Source organism: Cavia porcellus, unplaced genomic scaffold, assembly GCF_034190915.1.
Source record: "Cavia porcellus strain 051 isolate PalLab524CR breed Dunkin Hartley unplaced genomic scaffold, mCavPor4.1 scaffold_8, whole genome shotgun sequence".
NCBI lineage: Eukaryota > Metazoa > Chordata > Mammalia > Rodentia > Caviidae > Cavia > Cavia porcellus.
Genome location: NW_026947491.1, coordinates 51,363,333 through 51,383,560, shown reverse-complemented (window position 1 = coordinate 51,383,560; position 20,228 = coordinate 51,363,333). Strand labels below are relative to the sequence as shown.

The following is a 20,228-nucleotide window of genomic DNA, read 5'->3' as shown; positions in this document are numbered from 1 at the left end:
CTAGCAAGGAAATTGAAACATACATACTGAGTTTTGTTGATACAAACAACAAAGTTTCCTTTTAGGTACTGAATCACTGGGAATCATCTTTCTTGGGCTACCGCCAGCTTCTCCCTCTCAGGCAAAGCCTAAATCCTCCTACTCACCAATGGCTTCTGCCATTTTTAGCATGCCTGGAGTATTTTGGAGAAAAAGAGCAAAGTAGTTTCTATAGTCATTAGGCCTTAAGACTTTTATTTGGGGAAGCAGGGGTTTACTGGGAATCACACTCAGGACCTTGTGCTTGCCAGGCAGGCGCTGTGCTGCTGAGCTATACCCCAGCCCTCTATTTTTTAACTGCTGAAATCTTCAAACACCCAGGAAGTGGGGAGAACAACATAATAAACTCCCATCCACCTCTTTATCATCCATTTACTCTTCTTAAATTCTCTCATCCCCACCCTCATTCTGGCCTCTGCCCCCACCGCACCAGCGAAACTCATCAGATTCCCAGTGGCCTCCTTATGTCACCAGCAGTGACTGGCCACCTTTTCCAGCCTCATCCGTTTGATCTGCCTGAACCTCCTGACGCTCCCAAAGACACAATAGAATGTTAAGGTTTGCCATCATACTCGGAGAACTTTCTATATGCCACAGCCAATGCTTTGCACTTTTGCGCAGCATCAGTCAGCCCCTAAACAACACTGAGGTGAGGTGAGTATATTCCCATTTTATGTGAGGTATAAAGAGATTAAGAAATTTCCCTTGGATCGCACAATTACTGTGGGGCAGAAACTATGCTGAAATGAAGTCAGTCTGTCTCTGAGGCTCATATGATTTACCACTGGGTCTCGCCTCTCCTCTCCTGTCCTCTGTCCTCTCCCTTACCCTCTCCTCCCTCTCTCTCTGTCTTTCTCTTTCTCATCTTGCATCTACATTTGTGCATTTCTGTGCCCTCCTCTTGACCGTTTTCCCTTGATCTGAATGAACTCACCCACACCCAAGACGTCAATGGTCACCTCTATGTTAATGACTTCCAATTAAGATTCCCCCTCAAGTCTCTTGCAAAGGTTCCAGTCCCCGCATTCTCAATGCCTGGCAGGCATCGCCCCTTGACTGTCCCAAAGGAGCCTCCACCTCAGAAGATCCAGTCGTCATCTTGCCCTGGAAATCTATTCTTCCTCTTCCTCTGTTGCTGGAGTAGAGAAACTGCATCACAGTTAGCCAAGTCCTACCAATCCTGTCTCCAGGGCCTGATGAAAATGAACCCAGGTCCTTCACACTGAGCTGCTCTATAACCTTGGCCCTTTTTATTTTTATTTTTTGAGACAGAAATTTGCTAAATTACTAAATCATCCAGCCTGAACTCAAACTTGTGATCCTCATGCCTCAGCCTCCCAGGCTACTGAGATTATAGGAATATGCCACCCTTAAATTATGGTAAGTCCTCAGTTATTGCCAGACTTGTATCTTCCAATTCCCTCTCCAAAATTTTTCAAGTGCACTTTTCAATGCAGACATTATTACTTGCCTGGTTAAAATACTTTAAGAACTTGGTGTAACCATCCAGATAGAGTCCATTTTCCTTTCTAAGGCATGCAAGGCCCTTGCGGTGGAGTCTGGTCCCAGACAAACTGTCAAATTGCACCTCAGCACCATTTGCTTGCATTCGATTCTCTAGCCATGTTGCACTTCTCTGAAATTTATTATGAGTGTTACAGTGTTTTCTGTCTGCTTGCCCTTCCATATAGTACCTAAGTTGTCTTTACTTGTCCCCTCCCTTGCTTTACTTGTAGAAAATTTTTATCTGTTTTGCAAATAAAAAGTAACACATGAATTTTTATCAAATCAGTCTCTTTTAAATGCCCACAATAACATAATGTTACCATGCTTTTTTTTTTTTTTTTTTTTTTTTTTTGTCTTTTTCGTTTTTATCGGTACCAGGGATCAAACACTACCACACACTTGCAAGGAAGGCGTTTATGCCGCTGAGCTAAATCCCCAGCCCCACCATACTTTTTAAAATTAGGGGGAAAATGTTAATAACTGAAAGCTCTGACTGCACATGGGGAAAGATTAAAAGCTGCTAACTCTGGGCCAGGGATTTAGCTCAGCAGCATAAGCGCCTGCCTGACAAATGCTAGGTCATGAGTTCGATTCCCAGTACCAAAAAAAAAAAAAAAAGCTGCTAACTCCCATGTAAAATTCTAGCCTCAAAGGAAACAGAGTTGTAACAGCCGCATCTGCCCAGATTTCAACCAGCAAAGTTTAATAATTTATTATGATCAACTAGATGCGAAACCCTGAACTGTCAATTTGAAATGTATTAATCTAGATGACATAATATAATAAGCCCAGTAAACCTTGGGACTGTGGTTATATTGTGATAAAAAAAATTATAAAAAAGATTTACTAATATATCAGCAGCATCTATAAACATACGCTTTTCCAAAAGATGTAACTCCAGTCCCAAAATAAATCTTTAAATCTAAGACAGCTATAATCATGTCCTAACCAATAATTTTATATTACCATAAAATCAGAAGAAATGTAACTGATTCTTAAGAAATAAAGAAAATGTTCATAATAAAGGATTAGAAAATACAGAGGGTTTTGTTTTAGGGGGATGGTTGATAAAAATTCACATTTTTCTTTCTATTTATTTCAAAACAAGATAAAAAATCTACCACAGTGAAATGCCTCTAAGTCCACACACAGTGCCTTAGAAATAAAAATTTATTATCAAAGGATGGCTATACCCTAAGCTCATTCAAAGAGCTCCTCCTACTGTTTTTCCAAAATAAAAAAGGAATGTGAAGAGAAGCATTTTCCCTAAAGAACCAGAGCCTGACAAAATCTAATAGCAGGAACAAAAGGATGAAAGCTTCTCTGCATTTCTTAAGCAGGACAGACCAGTGGTCAAAGCACCACATGAGTAAAATTTCCGAGTTCATCCTCAGGGCCTTCCCCTGCACACACACACACACACACACACACACACACACACACACACACACACCGCAGCTTCTCTGTGTAGGAATCATGCTTACTTGCCACTCTACAAGGGCTTTCTGGTAATAAAACCCTTCCTCCAAGAAATGCAGCTCAAATAAGAGCATAGCAGGCATATGACTGAGCAATGGGAGAGAATGGCTGAGAAAGAATCTCTTCCCATGATCCTTAGACACTCTTTCAAGGATGATCTGCATTCTGAGCACACATCTGTTGAAGAGGAAATGAAGAGTTTGATTCAGGTATAAAACAATTATTTTTTAAATCAAATTCTTAGTTATCGGTTCCTAATCAGTTCTACTTATTTTATTAATCTCTGACAGTTTCAGTGAGTACTAGGTTTTGATTCTAAATCTATGGGCATAAGATCACACATCGAACTTAAAAAAATAAACAAGAAATGCAGTAAATAAGATTGAAAGGCTACACACCAAACTTAACACTTGGAGAGCGGAGAAGATAGGAAGGGAAGAGTTTTAATGAGGATTTTTTTTCTTCCAAATTGGTGTAATGCTGTACTATTTGGATTTTTATACTAAACATTTTAATGTATATCTTCTAAAACTTTAAGTTATCATCTAAAATAATATTATTATCTGTGATATATTTACCCATTCAGGTAGTGACCCCTTTTTTCTATTTGGTCAGTACATTCAGTCATTCCACATACCAGGTCTTTTCAGGAGGAAAAGAAAAGGCCTACAAAGACACCCTGTGATAGCAACATGTATGGAGTGCTGACCATGTGCTGGGCACAGTCTCAAGAGCTTCATCAGAGCTGTCTCCCTTAACCATCACCTGACTCCGTTATATTATTCTTCAGATGAGGGAACACAGCATAGAGAGGTCCTGCAAAATTGCCCAGTAACCTTAAGCTATCACAGATGGAGCAGGAAAACTAGCTTCAGGAGGACCCTTGGTTACAGTACTGTCTTTTCTCCCTAAAGATAAAAACCCTTCCTAACCTCTGGAGGTTGATGATCTAGCTGGAGAAAACTGAAAAGCTAATCACAATCTGCAGGCTAAGTGGCATGATAAATTATGCACAAACAGGAAAAGAAGCAGCGTATGAGACTTAGTGGTTGGAAAGAGTGAGGATTGTCCGGTGTTTACAGCAGGAGCCCCTAGCAAAGCCCAGGACGCAATCACAAGAGCTAAAGAAGAGCGAGCAATAACCATCTTACTACTGCATGTCTTTTGGCCATTTACCAGGCACGTGATTAGTGTTTTACAGAATTTCTTGTGCAGCCCCCATAATCATCTATGAAATATGTGGTTTTGTCCTCATTCTACTAGTCAAGTAACTGATATCCCACAATTAAAATATCTTGACTAAAATTAAACAGTTCCAAGTGTCACAGCCAAGATACGAACCTCTGCCTAACTCAGAGCCCATACTTGAGCTCGGTGATCCTCCAGCCTCAGCCACCAAGAGTGCCTGGATTACAGGTATGTGCCACACCACAAGAGCTGTGCTGTCTCTACTTCCCACATCACCCTCCCCAGAGAGAGAGAGAGAGAGAGAGAGAGAGAGAGAGAGAGAAGAAAAAGAAGAAGAAGGAGGAAGAGGAGGAGGAGGAGCAGGGAGGGAGGGAGGGAGGGAAGAAGAGGCGAAAAGCAAGAAGCAGCAAAAAGACACACATTAAAAATATCCTGGCCAAGCCTGGCATGGTGGCACATGCCAATAATCCCAGCACTCAGAAGGCTGAGGTGGGAGGATCATTGCAAGTTTGAGACCAGCCAGGGCTACAAAAGTGAACTCAAGGCCAACCTGAACTGCATAATGAGACCCTGTCTCAAAAAGACAAAAAAAAAAAAAAATCCTGGCTTGATAGATCTCCATGTTTGTTTGTTTTTTGGTACCAGGGATCCAACTCACAACCTCACCTTGCCAAGCAGGCACTGATGTCCCCATCCCAAATCGCCATGTTTTCAATGCAACCTGTTAAACTAAGTAAGCAGCAAACCACTGGCCTGAGCTACCAAACTCAATATGAAAACAAATGAAAAAAAATCCTAACAATAATGGTGCTCATAATAAGCAGCTGAGCTCTAGCAGATCACAAGCTGCCCCTGATTAGGCAAACGGGCCGCCATAACCAGCTAAGCTCCTCTGTGCTCCACCTTGTGTCTATCAGTACTCCATGCTTAGCAATCTGCCTGAGCCTTTGCTGGTTCTGAGAACTGCAGACTGGTGAAGAGTCCTTTGCTCAAATAAACAATGCTAAATTTGAAGTGTGGAAGTCCTTTCTTTTAACTTGCCAAAGTCAATCAAGCACAGAATGGACTCTTCTAAAATGAACTTCCAACTGGGGTATCATTCGTGCCACTGTGAACATCGGTCAGACTGTCGTGACAGGTCTAAAGTGGAAGTTTAGACTCCCCAACCTCTAGAGGCCCTTAAACCTAGAAGTAATATTATGCCATAGAACAACTCTGGGTTTCCATGGTAACACAGGTACTCCTAAAAGTTAAGTGCAGCCTCAGAATGAAGTTCCACTTAAAACTGGTTTTGCTTCTGTGACAACACTCAGTTCTTTAGAGAGAAAAACTGGCTCTGAGGCTGGGGGTGGAGCACTTGCCTAGCAAAACAAGGCCCTGGGTTCAATTCCCAGAGCCACAATAAGAAAACAATATTGAGTCTCATCACTTGGTTATCCTAGCCAGGATCCTCTGTCTTCTCAAGGTCACTAGGTAACCTTTAAGAGACAAATTGAGTGACGTCTTTCTTTTGACATCTTACTTTACCTCTTGGCAGCAGTAGATTCTTCCTCCCAAAAATGCGTTTTCCTTTTGGTTTCTGTAACATTACACTTCTCCAGCTGCCTGCCTGCCTGCCGACCGCACCTAGCTGGTCCTGATCTCTCTGTTGCTGGCTCCTCCTTCTTCTAGCTGGTGTGTTGTGTGACCTGGGACACAGTTCTAGACCATCTTCTCTTGGATCTGTAACTCTTCCTAGGTCAGCTGGTAGAGCCATCAACCTTCACATATCAACTATATGCAAACCATGCCTGAATCTGTATCTTTAGCTCGATTTACCTGATATCTACATTTTGATATCTGAGACTAACCACATTCAAACCTAAATTTTAATTTCAGTCCTTTAAAACTCTTCTTTCCCATCTCAGTAGATTGTTCAGCCCAAAAATATCTCTTTCCCTTAGAACTAAAAGATCCCCCGTATGTTATGCAACAATATAGTCTATTATTTTTCTCTCCAAAATACATTTTGGAATCAACCTTTTTTCTCCATTTATACTATTTCCACTCTAGGCAGAAGCTCCTGGACTTACATGAAATAGCCCAGCTGCTCCTCCCAGCAGCTAGAACGGTTTTTAAACTCTCAAATTATTCCTGACCACCCTTAGAAAAACATTTAAACTCCTGACCAGGACCTTCCAGACTCCCGTGACGCAATCCACGCTAGCTTTTCTTCCTCCCTGGCTCGCCAGGCTCCCACTACCACATCTGCAGTCCTAACGCAAGCCCAGATTGATCCTGCCTCAGGGCTCACACTGTTCCCAATGTGGAGTGTTCCTCTCCCTGTCCTCTTCACAGACTCCACAGACTCCAGCAACACAGCCTGTGCTCACTCTCAGGAACGTTGTCTCACTTTCTTTCCACAGGTTCTTTGTTGTCTACTTATTGTCTTTATTCCCACTGCAGTAAGCCCTAAGGGTGCTGAGGCTCCAGCCATCACGTCCACCACTCTCCCGGTGCCAAAAGTGGTTCCCGCAAGCTAACAGGTGCTCTGTAAACATTTTTGAAAGAAATTAAATAAAAGTATTAATGGAAAGTTATTGGCTAATTGATCTAGTGGCGATTTTATGCCACAACTAGAGTTACGGGTGTTAGAAACCTCAATCTCTGCTCTAAAAAAGTGATTGCACGGTCTCGACATGCCCTGCCAAGTTTACACTGGATCTGTGACTTTTGAGTGACTCATGAAGAGGGCACAACAAATAGCCCAAACTTAACTCCGTCTTGCATTCCCAGCTCCTTAGTGCAGGAAACAGAGCTGAAATGATTAGTCAACCTGTTCCTTCCAGGACTGCACAGGGTGCTTGCGTGAAAAGGAGACAGATTCTGGCCGAGTAGGCTGATTGTGCCTATTTGGATCTGAACACAAATTATCCCGTTTATATGGTCAGCCATGTGTCATATTCTCCTAGAGAACTGTCCATAGGGAATGTCATGACCTGCTTCCAATTTCACATGAAAAACTCCCATATGGACGTTCTCTGTGACTTCCATGGAGTTTATCGTGAGTGACATTGCTAGCACACTTTCAGAAATGTTCATACGCTTGAGATACTAAAGTGAATCTCATCAGAAGGATTAAAGATTAGGTATTATCAATGTAAAGGGAAAATAGTCATTCTTAATCAGGACTGCATTGTGTGAAAAAATGACTTCTTTTCACTGGGTTTTGGTTTAAACAGTTATACTGAAATTGGCTTCAGAAAACTTGTCCCAGGTAACTTATTTACAGTCATGATGTGGAAAAACACAATTTGCCATCAGTACCCTGTTATTTCTATACTGTTCAGATGTCTGTGACCTGAATAAATAAGACCTAGAGGGGGCATAAGATTAGAATTCTGCTAAGATCGGAGGAAGCAGAGGCAGAAACCTCTACTCTGTCCCCTCCCAGGTGAACGTGGTGAGATGCGCACCTGTGTCATAATACTTTCACACACCCCAGATTGGCTGTTCCCAGAGCCTCCAAGTACAAACCCCTATTCAAGGGGATGCACAGATCAGAGCAGTGAGGCTGGCTTCACTAACATGAATCAGGAGGAAAAAAGTTTGTTGTTGTTAAAGCAAATGAGTAACTCAAGAGAGCATATTTCAGAGCCGAATTACCTAAAAGCAGGTATAGTGGAACATGCCTAAGATCCCAGCACTCAGATAGCAAATTTGAGACCAGTCTGGACTATATAGCAAGCCCCAACTAAGCCTGGATTACATAGTGACACTCTGTCTCCAAAAAAATCATCTCCACATTTCCCTTTGTATTTCTAGACACAACTAAATTTTTCATTCTCGTCTCCTCTATTAATGATGCAACTATGAATTAATTTCACTTTACTGGTTGGTTGACAAGGTGTTGGTTGGTTGGTTGGTTGGTTGGTTGGTTGGTTGGCTTTGTTGTTGTTGTTGTTTGTCTTTTTGAAACAAGTTCTCACTATGCAGTTCAGGCTGGCCTTAAGCTCACTGTGTAGCCCAGGCTGTTCTCAAACAACAATCCTCCAGCCTCAGCCTCCTGAGTGCTGGGATTACAGGTGCACACCACCATGCCCTGCTTGACAAGGTTTTCAAAAAATTCTTTTATGTGGGGAAGGAGGAACCGGGAATTCAGTTCACAACCCCATGCTTGCCAAGCGGGTAGTGTGCTAGTGACCTATATCTCTAGGCCTAAAAATTTCTTAAAGAAAAAGCTCAAGGTACTATAAAATATCATCACTCTCAGAAGAAGAAAAACTAGAGATCCCTAGCTTAGTGTAAACTTACCAGTAATCAAAATTACCAGAAAACATCTGAAATTGCTTATTCTTTAAACTTCAAACCCATTGGCCCAGCCTGTGGTCTGAATATCTACATCCTTCATTTGCTTTGGTTCCTCTAACAAATGACATGAGAATGCGATGCACTGTGAGATGAAATTGAGCCTAGGCGTGCCTGCGTGTGCACGTTCTCGTGCACGCAAAGAGGGAGTCCAATTTCCCTGGGTGGCCAAGATGTATGATGCTTAAATTTCCCATCCTCCTATCATCGAGCCTTGCTGGATTAATGGAAGAACACGGCAATTGTTCACTGAGAACAATACAGAATGACCCTGAGAAATCATTGAAAATCCTGTTATCCATTATCACCATCCTACTCTAAAAACTGAAGAAGAAGATCGCAGGAACTAGAGCTACATTCCCACTCAAATCAAAGGAATTATTTCCTCCTCCTCCTCCTCCAAACTCCAAATTCCTCTCCCTATACCAGAATCTATGCCATATTTCTTTATCCTAATCCAAATCAAAGGTACTGAATCCATTTTCTGATGATGATGATTAATAATGAACTAACTCCTCCTAATTCCTATCAGGAAATCTATTCCTTATATTTATTTATTATACACACATTTCTCAAAACACATCCTACAAAACATACATATCTTGCAGTTTTGATGGTTGTTCTATCAAAAATAGAGAAAATGTCAGACAAGGTAGGGCACACCCATAATCCCAGCTCTCAGGAGCCTGAGGCAGGAGAACTTCTGTGAGCTTGAGGCCAACATAGTGAGTAGACTCTGTTTAAAAACAAATAGGGAAAAACTACATGTGGAGGTAGGACAGGCACAAGTTTAAGCCTAGTCTGGGAAATTTAGTGATTTAGTAAGACCCTGTCTAAATCTCAAAAATAAAAAGGAGGTGGGGATAGAGCTCAGTGCAAAGGCTTCCCAAAAAAGTAGGGAGTGTTATTTAGTCAACTAAGATGGGAAAACTAAGCTGTATGAAGTTAATTAAGTAAGTTTCATGGCAGCAAAATTTCTTTTTTGTGTGTACGTGTGCTCCCTCCCCCCCTACTCCCCTCCAGCAGCAAAATTTCTTAAGAAAACATTTTTGTGCATTGTGAAACTCTTAAGAGAAGGTTAAAGCTTGCAACAATTCCCAAAATTGGGAAAGAAATTTACCAGACATTGAAGGCCACTAGTTTATTTCAGAAAAAAAGTCTAGAAAATACTACATTTGGCAAATGTTAAATGAGCACCCTCTCTATGTAGAGTAGCGTCCATGGAAACATATCCTTCCTTTCAGCCTCGGTTATTTTTCATCTATAAACAGATGATAATAGCACCTAACTCAGAGTTGTCATGAGACTGAAATGAACTCGAATACACTCAGTGCACTCTATGTTATAATCCTACAATGCATAAAGACATTTCAGTCCGTGACAAACCACATATATAAGAGCAGTCCCATAAGATTATAATGGAGCTAAAATATTTTATCAACTGGCATTTTTACTATGTCTTTTCTATGTTTATAGATACTTGTAAACATAAATACATTCCATTGCATGACAATTGCCTAAAGTACTTTCACAACAATATTTAGAATTTTATAGCCTAGGAGCAATACAGCCCCTGTTAGAGTGGCCAATACCATCTAGGTTTGTGTAAGTACACGCTGTGATGTTCACACAAAAACAAGACCATCTAATAACACATTTCTCAGAACTCATTCTCATCTTTAAGCAACACCATATGCAAAAATGTTAAGGCAAGAACAAAGAAAGCCAAAACCAATGTTTCCTCCTCTCTGTCCGTGAACACAGCACTAAAAGGGAAATAAAATTGTCTTGAGTTTTACTAGACTGGTACACACCTTCGAATAGGTGTGTGGATTTGGGGCCGGAATTATGGCGTGTGACACCCACACTGTCAGATGCCAACACGGGGGCAATCTCCTACCCCAGTTGGGATTTTCATTTCTTTAACTTGATAAAGCTCGGCCCATCGGGGTCTGCCTGAAGCAGATCTGGGATCAACCTCATGGAGTCACAGGCAAGTGCAGAGACCCAGGCATTCTGCAAAAAGTGGAAGCCCAGTGATTCCAGCCGGCAAACAGCCTGAAGTATTTTCTTAGCCAAGAAGCTAGGGCAAAAGAAATATATCTTTAAGGAAATGCTGCAAATACTGAACAGTACCCTAAGCCCGCTTTTAGTTTATAATCTGCTTTTGCACCACTGCATGGCAAAGTTGATTCAAATAAATATTTAAACAAAATCTAAATTGCACAAAGCATCACAAAAGTATTTAGGCCAGTTGTGACTAAAAAGTCATCAGTGATACTTTAGCGCCCTCTGCTGCTGAAAAAATTTTCCAACAGCTTAGATTTTTTCAGTACATAGGGCTTTCTTTTTTCTCTTTCCGAGTATCGTGGTTTTTCGTTTTGAATCAGGTTTTTGCACATAAGTTAATAAATTATAAGTATAATGGTAATCATAATATACACAATTATGCATGATGTATAGAATAGTGAAAATATCACTTCAAAGAGATTTTCTATATTGTACTGCTCTTTAAATTGCAATATCTCATAAAAGGCAATTTAATGTTGGTATAGGTAAATAATTCATGTAGGTTTAGGGGCACATCATATAGGTTCCATTTTTAATTATATTTATAATTTATTCTTCATTTTACATATTCTATATTTTTCCCAAGGGAAAGTGAGTGCAGTCCCTCACTACCACAAATTATGCAGCCAAGTTTCCCACATTTGGGGAAATCGCAGAGGTCAGCACATCTGGAGCGCAATGGATAAGCCTCGCCCTGGGAAAACCACCTCGTGATCATGGCATCTCCGCTGCCAGGTAGCAGATTTCTATTTCATGGGGTTGCTAGATTTAGAACTTATAAACATACATCCTATGTACTTGCATGATACCTACTTGTATTAAATACTACTTATGCTAAAAAAAAAAAAAACTAAACTGTTGTGTTAAATATATTCATTATTTATTTGAAATTCAACTTTAATAATGTTGCCATATTTTTTCTTTTTACATTTGTAATATTTTGGTGCCGAGGACGAAACCCAGGGCCTCTTACTTGCCAGACTCTGTTGTACTACTGAGTTACACCCACAGCCCCAGTTTGCCATAGTTTATCCTGTGACCTTGCCTGTTTTCATATATGCTCTGAATTCCATAATAGAAATTTTTTTTCTTGTGGTATTAAAGGTAGTTATTTTACCATAACAAAAAATAAAAGTAAATGTCTGTTGTTTTATTTCTTTCCTTATAGGTTTTAACATATCAAAGCTTAAAGTAAAAAACTAAACCAGGGTGATAAGCATGAGTTTAAGAACCATTTGTTCAGGGGCTGGGGATTTAGTTCAGCAGCATAAGCACCTGCCTTGCAAGCAGGTGATAGTGAGTTCAATCCCTGGTACCGATAAAAATGAAAAAAAAGAGACCAAAAAAAAAATTTGTTCTCAAAAGAAAAGTTATTTAATTAATGGAAGGATGTTCCTTTATGCAACAAATATATATATATATATATATATATAAAACCATATTTTAAAGGTTATGTTTTGTTTTGTTTTGTTTTAAAAATGATAAATTTCATTTTCTTGACAAATATGCATACTGATTTTTTAAAATGAATGTAATCATTATGTATTATAAAATATAATAAAATTATATAATATAATAAAAATTTAAAGAACTTGAAAGAATTTAAAGAACTTGAAGAAAATTTAAAGAATTTGAAAGGAAGAGTACCCTGAAGCAACATTATTCTGAAATAATAAATCTCAAACCTGCACTCCTGAACACATGTAGAAGTCTTAAAACTCTAGGATTCTTGGGCCCACCTTCAATTAAATTTAAATCCCTATGAATTCCTTGGAGTCCAAGGAACCTTCTACTTAAAAATGAGCCCAAGTGGATTTTAATATGCAGCCCAGTGGAGAAACCACTCTCTTAAATCTGTCAAGCCCCTTCAGCGAATGCACCTTGACCTTGTGTGTGTGAATCAACACAAGATGAGCATTTCCAACTAGCTACCAATTGATGCTGATGCTGGTGGACAAGGACCCCACTTGCAGAGCACAACTTTAGTAAGATCAAAGAAGAAAAAAACATTTGTTTTAATACAGAATCATAGGGCTGGGGCTTTAGCTCAGCGGCATAAGTGCCTGCCCTGCAAGCAGGCAGTTGTGAGTTCGATCCCCGGTACCAGGAAAAAGACCAAAAAAAAAAAATACAGAATCGCATAATTTTGTGGAAAACTGAAAATACAAATTACTGATATCCACATTACTGCCATAGCTTAATTATAACTGCTGTAGAGTCTAAGAGCAGGAATGGGACCAAAAGAAAACCTTAGGAATTTCACAATGGGGTCTGGGGAGTGCACTCAGTGATAAAGTGGTTATCTAGCATGGGTGAAGTCTAGATTCAGTGCCCAGGTATGGGGGGTGTCTTTTTGCAGTACATCTGCTGTATTAGCCTCAGTTATGTTACTGTTTTCTGTCACAGTGTCTCTCACTAGCAAAAGAGAGCTAGTATTTGCTCCCTGACACTTTTTCAGAAACAGTATGAGAATATGCATTAGAGCATTTTCTATGCAGTAGCTCAAATATGCAGTAATTTAAGCTATACAAGTTTAGATCATATTAGAATTTAGTTGATAGACCATTCCCATCAGACCTTTTTTAACCACTTTGGTCTGTTGGAGCTTTGAGCAGCAGTATGCAGATTGTGCAGCCATGTGAAGCTGATCAAATCAACCCTCGAGAGGGTAATTGGTAAATCTCCTCATGTGATTTTGAAAAATTAATCAAGACAGGTTTAGTGAACCTTTGCTGAGAGAGTTTCTTTAGGACAAGTGACTTCATTCCCAATATATTGTCATAAAGGAAAACGCCAACTTTAAATCCCAAGGTGACCCATTTATCTCGCTTGGTTAGAGAATAAAGACTTCTTAAGCACTGCAAATAATTCTGCTGGTTTAAAATCAATTTGATTAATACAATTAAATGGAACTATTTGATCTTTCAGTTTCAAAAACCGCAATTTGATTCACATATTAACATTTTAATATGGAAACAGCCACCATAATTCTTCAAGCGCCTTCTAACAATATCTTCTAGGGACATTTTATAAGAAAGCAACGTATATCGTGTTCTCTTTAACTTTTAGTAATTAGTCACGAGAATTGGTACTAAAATATTCTCATTTTCCAGCACTCATATTTTGCCTCAAAGCTAAGGCCTTTACAGGGCCTTCTGCATGAATCCATCAGATAATCTGGAGTTACAAGCTGCACCATGCTCCACCGGTAAGTGGGTCTCCCCATCCTATCACCTTCAAAGCTGCCTCCTTGAAGCACAGAGCCATGCTCAAAGTTAAAGGTCTATTTTTAGTTCTCATCTTAACAAATCACTCAGCGGCATTTAACACTAGGAACCACTCCCTATCTTCTTGGAACTCTTCCTTGCTTTTTTTATTGAATATTATTACTTCTTTTATTAACCATTTTTTCCAGCTCTTTCTCTGACAGAACTTTACATGCCAAACCTCCCATTTCTGATTCTTGATCTTCTTCCTTGTCTATTCATCATCTCTTCATTCTTATGCTTCAGCTATCAACCACAAAGTGCTAGCTCTATCTATAATTTCAGGCCTACTTCTCCTCAATCCATCCAATAAAGGAGCTACTAGCCACCTGTGGCCTGAAGATTAATTAAAATTAAATGAAATTTTAAATTTCATTCCTCAGTCAGATGTCACCCCATTCCAATACTCAGTACTAAGGATTTGGTTGATTTGGTTGGCTCGTAAGAGTTCAGTGACTGAGGGCTTGGTCTGCACCTCTGAGGTAAATGAAGTAGTGAAACCATTGGAAGGTGGAGCTTAACGGGAAGTCCTTACACCCCTGGGCCCGTGAGATAACTCTCCTACAGCTCATTGGCAGTTCTCGTGTAAGAGTTGTTATGAAAGGAGCAACTCTAGACCCTGCCACCTTCTCCGCTTCATGCCTCCAGATAGGAATCCTTCCTCCAACACATGTTCCTGCCTTGATGTGATACACTGTCCTCTACAGAGGCCCAGTCACTGGTGTCCCACACACGCACACCATCACTTGATCTTGGACTTTGAATCTCCAAAACTATTAGTTAATAAGTCTCTGCTTCTTAATAAGTAGCATGTGTTGTTTATTTCATTATAGGCACAAAGCAGATTAATCTACTCAACCACACATGGCTAATGCATACACTATTGAATAGTTCAACTAAAGAACTTCCCTCATGACAAAAGTCCTATTGGACAGCACTATCCAGATGACAATAGCTGACACTCATATAGCATTTACTATGCTGCAGGCACTGATATATTTTTTCTCTATATGTTCTCTCTGTATCCTCATCACTCTGTAAGACTGAGCCATTACTCAAATGTTGGGAAAACTAGGCAGACTAACCCTCCCTTGAATAATAATTATAAAATTTCAACATATATATAGTTGTTTGGAGGCACAGGAGAGTTGTCCAAAGCAGGCAGAAACTGGAAGAGTCTTGAAAAACGTGAACTGCATCTAGAAGGATCTGAGAGTTCGCCATTTTTGTTTGAGGCTTTCTTCCTGGGTAAGCTAACGGAAGAGAAGCTGGGGCTGGAAAAGTAAACTCCACTGCTGGAGGGAAATCCCCAAATGAAGGAGAAGCTAACAGGGGAAACACCACAATAAACTGTGCCCAGTCCTGGGGTACCTGCTGAGCTACTGCACTCACCGCTCTCCAGGAAGTAGGTGAAAAATAGCGAATGGGAGCTGAAGTAAGTGAGCCAGAGTTCAACTGCTGCTCAATCCAGAGGAGACCAGATTCGCAGTGCTGATAAACTAGTTGTCTCCTAAACAAAAATTTAAAACCCTCAGAATAGAACTTGGTATCTCTAAATCCAAAACATGATTCATAATGTCCATTTATTAAATATACTTAAAAATGACTCGACACTCAAAGATACAATAAATATAATCTATGCTCATGAGAACATACATTTAAACAGAAGCTAATTTCAATGTGACTTATGGGGCTACGAATATAGACAGTAAAACTAGATTTGGAGACTTAAAAATATGCCAGTAGTGAATAAAGAAATGCAAGTTCTCAGTAGAAATTTTAAAACTGTAAAACAGAACTGTGAGTTTGATCCCCAGCACCACGGGAAGGAAAGGAGAGAGGGAGAAAGGGGGGAAGGGAGGGAGCCCAAACTTGGAAAGTGTAAGAAGTGAGAAGAAAAGCTCATTGTATGGGCTTCATAAAAGTTTGGAGTGGGTGAAAAAGTCAGTAGCTTGAAATCAGCACTATAGAAATTCTCCAATTTGAAGAACAGAGCGAAAATATTAAAGTTGAATGGTTCTACAAAGACCTATGAGATGATACGAAGGAGTCCATATACAGATACATAAAATTTGAATTCCAGAAGAAGGAAGAGAAAGTGGTGGGGGAGAGAAGTGATGAAGAAATTTCCTAAATTTGTTGGTAGATAACAAATTCATAGTTCCAAGAAGCTTGAGAAAGTACAAGCACAATAATTTAAAAGTTGTTTTTAAATTGAGAGGCTAGACATCACAAACAACTTAAATAGAAACCTTGAAAGAAACCAGCTGGGTGAAACAGCATATCACATACAGGAAAATAATTTTTAGTCTTGGCTGACTTCTTCTCAGAAACCATGAAGGCCAAAAAGTATGGGAGGGGGGAGCAATGGAATGATATTAATAATGTCTTCAAAGGAAAAAAATAACCTGCCAGGGCGGGATTCTGCATACAGTGAGGTGGCCATTCAAACTTAAAGGCATGAATGGAGTCTAGAAAAAAATCAAATCAGAAATAGTTTCTCAGATAAATACAGAGATGATAACCCTAATGAAGAACATAGTTAGCAAATTTAGAGGACACACAGATTTTTTAAATGGAAGAGTTTAGGAAAATGATGGAAATCATAAATTCCCAACATAGAAAAGAAATGCAATCCATGTAACAGACTCAAACAGATATCCTGGAGAGTAAAACTTCTATTGAAAGCATGCAAAGCAGAATGAACCAGTGCAAGAACAGAATATCAGCTCTGGAAGACAGGATTGCAGTTAGTGAACATGAAAAGATAGATTTCTTAAAAATAGCAAGGTGCCACGAAAAATCAATCCAACAGCTTCTATATGACACAAAGAATAATAACAACATTGATCTGAATCAATGAAAAATCAAGAGATAATACAGATCCCATTCACAGAAGTAATGGCAGAAAACTTCCCAAGCATGGAAAAAGATTTTAACATACTAATAGATAATGCATATAGAACTCCAAATAGCCATGATAAAAAAAAAAATCTACACCAATGGATATAATAGTCAAGATTCCAGAAATTCAACACATGAACAGAATATTAAACACAATGAAAGAAACAAATAAAGGAAAACCCAGCAGAATCACTGTAAACTTCTCAGCACAAATCCTTAAGTCAAGCAGAGCTTGAAGTGAAGCATTTCAAGCCCTAAAAGAAAACAACTTCCAACTCAGATTGATGAACTTAATGAAGATGTGGTTAGCAAATCTAGAGTAGATACAGATTTTTAAAAACTGAAGAGCTTAGGAAAATGAGAGGGGTTGCAGATATAGCTCAGCAGTGTAGCACTGCTTGGCAAGAAGGAGGCTGTGAGTTCAATTCCCAACACCAGAAGAAAAAAATGATGGAAAATATAAATTCCCAACATATGAAAGAAATAGAATCCATGAAACAGACTCAAACAGATATTCAGGAGACTGAAATTTCTACTGAACACATACACAGCAGAATGAACTATCTTTCACAATTGATGGAGAAAAAAATATTTCTATGACAAAAAACACCTGAGGAAGTTCATGATCCCAAAACCAGCCCTCCAAACTGTTCTCAAAATTAAAAGTAACAAGCTGGAGAGGTAGCTCAGTGGTACAGTGCTCATTCAGCATCTGTGAGGCCCGGGGTTATACCCCTGATATCCTGCTCCTCCCCCTCAAAAAAAAAGTAAAACAAACCATTTTCAAGAAATAAAAGCTAAGAAAATTCATCAGCAAATGTGAACAAAATAAATTTATTTGGACTGAAAGGAACGAACACCAGATTGTAACACAGGTGATGGGAAAGAATGATGAAATAATAAACACATGTAAATATAAATATTTTCTTTTTCTCCTCTATTTAAAAAATATGCATTTAACAATTTAAACACAATATTTTGGTAGTTATAGTGTATTTAAATATAATGCAAGTGACAAGAGTACTACCAAGAACTTAAAAGTAAATAGATCTATGTTATTGCAAGTTTTCTATATGTTACATATAGTAGTACAATACTATCCTCTAATAGACGATGTATATTGTGAAACTGAAAGGATCACAAAAAGATTGCACTAATCACCAAAAATAGTGCAAAGAAATAAACTTCAAAGACTGATGACATTAGTTGTTAGGACATGAAACAAAACTCTCATACATTGTAGTAAGAATAAAAAAATGCAACTTTGGGGAAAGTTTTCACAGTGTCATAAAGAGTAAAGCATACGCCTCTCTTTTGATTCTCCTCTTACATCTTAATATTTATATATTAAATCTTACAGCATTTTACTTAAGGTACTTGTATAAATAAAAACATAGTCACAAAAGAACACAATAATATTTGTAACAGTTTGATTTACTCTTAGAAACTAGAACTATGTATCTGTAAGCAAGAGAAGTAATATATAAGCTGTTTGCTATTTAGACCATAGCATACTTCTGTTATGATACATTGTGTCAGCTTTAGAAGTTTAGAACTTTAACTAAGGGACTCAGGAAGAAGCCAGGGTCTGTACTTTGTAAATATCCTCATCTTATGCAAGGGGAGAGCACAAAGATATTCTGCGTGCTATATCTGCCCTTAGGGTGGAGGGTGGCCTGCATACAATATAAGGGAGGAAAAGAGGATTGCTCTTGTTGCTTAACTGTCTTCCGCAGGCTTGAACTGTTGCCCCTGTGCCGTGCCAGCATACCTTGGAGACAGCTGTTTATGGACTGAAACCTGCACAGTGAGCTAAATAAACATTTCCTCCCTTCATTTTAGGTGGTAAGTATTTTGTCCCAGCAACAAGAGAAAAGTAAGACAGAATTTGATAGCAGAGAAGTGGAGCTGTTGTTATGACTATACCTGACCATGTAGTTCAAAAGCCTTTGGGACTGGCTTATGGGAAAAGTTTGGAGAGGTTCAGAGATGTCACCTGAAAGAGTAGAGCTAACATGCCTTAGACTGTTCTGTATGGGGGATTCTGGTCACGGCTCAGAAGACCAAAAAGCTGATAGAAATCCTGCCAGTCAAGACCAGGCTCAGGAGGTTTCTGCTGGGAAAAAGAACTGCTTTAGTTGCTGGACTCCATTTGATGTGAGATATGGCATGGAAAAAAGTTTGTCTATATTTTGCTTGTGTCCAGAGACTTTTCTTAAGACTAAGATTAAGGATGGTGGACTAATTAATCTGGCAGAAGAATTTTCAAGGCTGTCTAATGTTGAGGAAGTGCCATGGCTATTGTTGGTGATTTTCAGCCAGATTTATGTTGTGAATCAAGAGCAAAGCCCAGCAGGATGACTTAAAACATTGTGAGTTTGGCCAGAAAGGAAGTTCCAATAAAGCTGTGGACTGCAAAGATGGAGCAGAGGAAATCTCAATTGTTGAGAAAGAACAGGAGAATAGAAAAAAATCACCTGCAGGCATCACAAAAAGCATAAGTCTGGAACCTTTGCAGCCTTAAATCTGCAAAAGTGAAAGACTTTGCTTTGAGGCAAAAGCCACAAAGCCCCATGTTGCAGAATGGCAGCAGCTGCATCAGGTTCCAGAATGATGGCAGCATAGAAAATTTGGTCCACAGAATTGGGTTTAGAGTACCCAGCAATCGAGGCACTCAACCTCTACAGCGAGGAAAGCCTGGCCACTGCTCCAGCTGACAGCAGACCTCAGCATCATGTGGTGCTGGTTTTAGGTGCATACAGAATGCAAGAGTTCTGAGGTTAAATAGGCTTCCACCCCAATTTCAGAAGGCCTGAGGGGCCAGGCAGTGTGCCCCTGAGCCGGCAGTGTGTGGAGCTGTGAGAGTAAAGCTAAAGGTAGAGACCCCAGAAGTTCGGAAAAGTGAGGAACGTGGATCGGCTAAGAAAAGTTGCAAGGCAGGAGCAAAGCCAGCCTAGGGAGAAGCCATAGGATCAGTAACCACCAGAAGTGCCTTGGAGGTGGAGTCACAAAAGCACTTTGGAGCTCACAATTTGGAACAGATTGCCTCAAATGATGCACATGGAACTACAGGACTTAAGATTTGCCCTGCTGGATTTTGGAATTACTTGGGTCCAAATCCTTTGTATCCCCGTTTGTAACTTTTGGAATGGGAATATTTGTCTTGTGCCATTGAATGCTGGAAGTGTTTAATTTTTCATTTGTACAGGGGTTTGCAGCTAAGAATTTGTCTTACATTTCAGAAGAGATTTGGGACTCAGACTTTCCAGCAATGCTGAAACTGTTGAGACTTTGGCGATTCTTGCAGATGGACTAAATGCCTTTTGCATAAATGGATGTGCATGAGTCTTTGCGGAGCTAAGCATACAAGGTTTTAATGTAATATAATGTTGATAGACTTAATGCTGGTACTTAAGTATTATTAAATTG

The 20,228-nt window shown here is 39.5% G+C and overlaps 1 non-coding gene across 1 annotated transcript; it reads right to left on the bottom strand.

The window, feature by feature from the left end:
• Positions 1-11,211: 11,211 nt before the first annotated feature.
• LOC111753345 (U1 spliceosomal RNA) lies at positions 11,212-11,371 on the bottom strand. Its single transcript, XR_002788157.1, has one exon. It is a non-coding gene; the product is annotated as a U1 spliceosomal RNA (small nuclear RNA).
• Between the last annotated feature and the right edge of the window lie 8,857 nt (positions 11,372-20,228).